The following is a 4,740-nucleotide window of genomic DNA, read 5'->3' as shown; positions in this document are numbered from 1 at the left end:
CACTACTAGAAGCAACATACAAATCTTGTGTTTTTATCTTCTAAAACTCATTACCATCTAATTCCTTCTTCCTCTTTTAACAATCCATTTCAAAGTATTTTTATGCCATCAAAACATGTAAAGTGATTTTAGAAAAACTGAGGAATATCAGGATACAAACAGAGTGAAAAGTAATTGTGTAAATATGAGTCAAATTAATATATAAAACTTAAAAAGTAGATTTCTATTTGCATGGTATTTAAATTCAGTTCTCTAGTTTGCATGTGATGTTCATATTGTTATTAACTGTGCATAAGTAAATATGTTCTTTTATTTTCTAGTAATCTATAGCTAGAATTATGGCTAATATCAAAATGCATGTAATAGACTCCTGATTTGAAAAAAAACAGACATAAGCAAAAAGGAAATTGTCAATATGCTTATAGGTTTGCATATGTTTGTAAGATCATAGAAAGAAAGTGGAAAAACACACAGCCGTTTACAATGGTGGTAGTAGTGATATGTATTTTTTAAGAATAAAACTGTAAAAATACAGTCTAAGTGAAAATGTAGAATATAATATTCTACCTACGAAATAACTAAATACAATGTGTGAAATATGAATAAGAGAATAGATAAGAACTAGAAGGTAACATAGACAAATTAAAACATGGTTTTAAGAACGTGATGGAGATGTGGACATTTGCCTTTGATGTTTGCTGTATTTTATATTATTTTTCCCATAATGTTCCACTAAACATAAATAAAAATGGTGAGTAAGCACAGAGACCACTACTCAATAAGAAAATCTCATTTTCTCTCCTTGACTGCAGAAAACGACACAACACCATTTTCTATACCAGTGGTTCTCAACTGGGGACAATTTTGCCCACCAGGACACATTTGGCAATTTCTGAAGACAATTTTGGTTTTCTGAACTTCGAGCATGCCTCTATCTAGTACATAAAGGCCAGGAATGCTGTTAAACACCTCACAATGCACAATGCTTTGTCTTGCAGGGCAAGCCCATAGTGAAGTCTTTACATCATGCTGCAGTCCAGCAAGAGGAAAGAATCTGCTCTAAGAATTAACCAAGTAAAATAGATTTAGAAACTGCCACTATCAAGTGGCACAGTTCTTTAAAAATAGATGACATAAGTCTTCTAGAGATGTAATCTTTATAATGAACTGAATTTATGTTATATGGGGTGGAGAGAGGAAAGATCAGGGAAGAGAAGGAAAAAACGCAACCACTTTTAAAAGAATCATTTTCAGGAGCAATTTATCAGAAAGCACAAAAATTAACTCAATATAAAAATGTTCAATTGAAAATGAGATCTTAATAATAAAAGGAAAAAAAAAGGGAAAGGCCTTTTTATACGGTGCCTGTCAAGGGCCTAAAACCACTGACAGTTTACAGTTTTTAACATATACCAGTCAACATTTCATGGCAGTTATTTATCATAAATTATTGGCCTTAATGATTATCTGACAGATTTTGCTGAAGCAACAGAAAAATTATTAGACAAGTTAACAAATGGCACCCATTCACAATGAAAGAAACTATGACAGAAGCAACATTCTCAACTGTTCAAGATAACATATAAATCTTACTTTATTGCTTGGTTTAAACTGTGCTCAATAGATGTGATATAAAATATAAGTTTCTCAAGGACAGGGACCACATCTCACATTTAATACACATTGAATAAGGCACCTACTTGAAAAATCATTTTAATGAAATTAAGATATTTTTTCAAGGTGGAGAGGAAAAGAAGCAATAATACCATCTCATGAAGGAGTGGTTTATTTGATCTTCCCAATGTTTTTTTTTTGTTTTTTTTTTTTTAAGAATAAAAACAAACAGCAACTACAACAAAATAGGGTCCTCATGGAATGAAATGATCAGAAATGTGGTAACATCATTACCCCCTTCTTGAAACCTTTATTCAGTTAATAAGTAGGTTTACTATATTTACTCCACAGAGCCTATTTCTAGATTATATAAACTGTCCTGGTTGAACTTTGTGATAAACAAGCAATGATTTCTCCATTTTTCATTTTTTAAGATTTTAGGCAGTGTTTGTACGAACATGGGAAAGTGTCTTGCTTTTAAGGCCATAAGGGGTCAGCCCCTGGAAGGATCTTCTCTTGCTTCCATTGAGATCAACTACTTCTTGGTCTAATGTCTTTCTTTTCCTTTCCTTCCTTTTTTTTTTTTTGTTTTTTTTTTTGTTTTTTTTTTTTTAAGAATAAAAACAAACAGCAACTACAACAAAATAGGGTCCTCATGGAATGAAATGATCAGAAATGTGGCTTTGCTACATTTAAAAGTGCAGTATAGCTAGATGGCTAAGACGGAGGGATGGGAAGGCAGTCACATGCTAGCTGTGCGACCTCAAACAAGACACTTAACCTCTCTGGACCTCAGATTCCCCTTTTGTAAATAGGTTGATAGTAGCCATCTTGGTTTTTATAGGGAGATTGGTTGAGATAACACATATTAACACAGTACCTGCACCTGTTAAGGACTCAATAAACTGTAACTATAATTATTTTATTATATTAGTGTTATATGATGATGAACAATCTTTAGCACTGTGCAAGGGGAGGAGGAGAAGACAACAGAGAGGAGCAAGGGAAGAAGGGAGAGGAGAGGGAAGAGAAAATATCAGCTTGCTAACATTGGGTCAGAGAGCCTCTAAGCATAATTTATTCAGAATGAAGCCCGCCTGTGGTCACGGAGTGTTCACACCTGCTCCATCATCCTTCACGATTCCTGAGGGACCTCACTCATCTATTCTCCACAGCAGCCAGTTTTAACCTCCTCTAATCTGGATAGTGTCTCCTACATCACAGAGAATAGATAGGTCTTCAAGCAAGAATGCCTTTAGCCTCCTGTCCTGCTACCCAATTCCACCCCCACTTTGTATCTTCAGAGCACTCCCTTCTAGTGGTTATTTCTCATTCAAATTATATACAACTCCTTTCAGCAATTTCCCTCTTTCCACTTCCCTTCAGATCCAAAATTTTCAAAACTGTAGTCTTCAACCACTAAAACTCGTTTTGCTACATTTTACTATTGAGCTCCTGTTGCTACATCTGGTAGACAAGTCTCACAACGTATTTCCTCTGATTGTTGTGGCATCTGACACAGTTGACCATTTCCTCCTCTTTTAACCTTTTGGGCCTCAGCTTCTGAGACATTATTATCTGGAGGTTCTTGTACTAACTCTCTTACCAAATTTTAAACTGTGCAGCTGGTGCAAAAAACATCTGTTTAAAAAAAAAATAGCAAGCAGCACTTTTCTCCATGTGCCATTCCATAAAAAGGTAATTTGTGTATCTGTTTACTAGAACTCTTTCCTGAAAAGTGAAATATTGCTTCACTCTTTGGTTGGCAAATGTGTTGTTTCAAGACGGAAAAGAATCTGCTTTAAATGAAGAGAAATCTATTTCTGTCCATAATCCTCAGAGCCAAATTTGAATCTTAAAATGCACTTTTCATCAAAGCATCTTAACAAAAATATTCCTGCCAATTAAACCAAGACATCTAAAAATATTGTATTCCAAAGCCAAGCTTTATGCTCAAGAGAATTCTAATTGAGATCACATTCTTCCAAAGGTCTACCATTGAGCTGACGGTCACCTGAGTCACGTCGCTCAGATGTCATCACTACCCTCCTGAGTAAGAACTCACAACTGCATGCTGTTTAGGAATTCTGCATTTTTCTCATGTTTTTCCTGGAACGTGCATTTTCCACGTTTTCCTGGAGCTTCTTTACACCCACCCGAGTTATTATAACTAACCAAGCCAGAGACACATGTAACTTTGAACTGGAAGCCAACTTAACGTGTCCTTTCTCATTTCAATCATAAGGAAACTGATACCTACTAAGATAGATTATTAGCCAAAGCACACTTAGGGCAGCAACTTGAGAGAACATTGGGCTGCTTGAGCAATAGCCTGGCATTCAGTCTTCATTAAGTTAGGTTTATAAAACACCAATACATTCACATATATCACTGTATTAATTCTGGTAGTCACCTAAGATAGGTAAAATGGGACTATTACTTCCTTTTAATAGGTGATGAAATTGAGCCTTGTCTGGCCGTGAATATCTTCAGGATGACTAAGCATCAGAAGTGGAATTAGCATCTAAGACTCCTGATTCAGTTCAGGATATTTCCATCATTGTCATTTACAAGGAGCATCACATTGACATGGACATTTACTCCTTCAGTACAAATGAGTCAATGACAATGTAAATGGTGTGATGCCTACCATTCTTTAAAGGAAGACATGCTGTAATAAGAGAAAGTTACAGTTACCAGAGATTCCAGTCCACAAAGGATAATGAGGCAGAAATGTGTGCATTAATCAATTTTGTGGTTTCACTTAAATAATCAATCAACCATTCTTTCAGAAATGAATCTACTGAAAAGATCCTAACACATTTAAACCTGTAAACAGGGGACAACATACCACAGCCATCTATTTAGACACCAGTGATGGGACTTCCCATCTGTTGCTTCAAAGTAAATAATGATTTTTTAAAAATAACAAAATACATTACAAAATTTTTCTTTGAAGGATTAATCTTAGGTCATTAAGATTGCTTGCTGAAATAAATGTTAAATTTTTAACAAGTCAAAATGTGGCTGGACAAATTCATGGGTGTTAGCATTAGGCTAAGAAAGGAATCTGGCTGGGAATTTTTTAAACTTGGTACTGATCATTAATGCTGCAGTGTTGTCCCA

This window comes from Galeopterus variegatus, unplaced genomic scaffold, assembly GCF_000696425.1.
Source record: "Galeopterus variegatus unplaced genomic scaffold, G_variegatus-3.0.2 Scaffold1465, whole genome shotgun sequence".
NCBI classification, from domain to species: Eukaryota; Metazoa; Chordata; class Mammalia; order Dermoptera; family Cynocephalidae; genus Galeopterus; species Galeopterus variegatus.
This window is presented reverse-complemented; position numbering follows the sequence as displayed.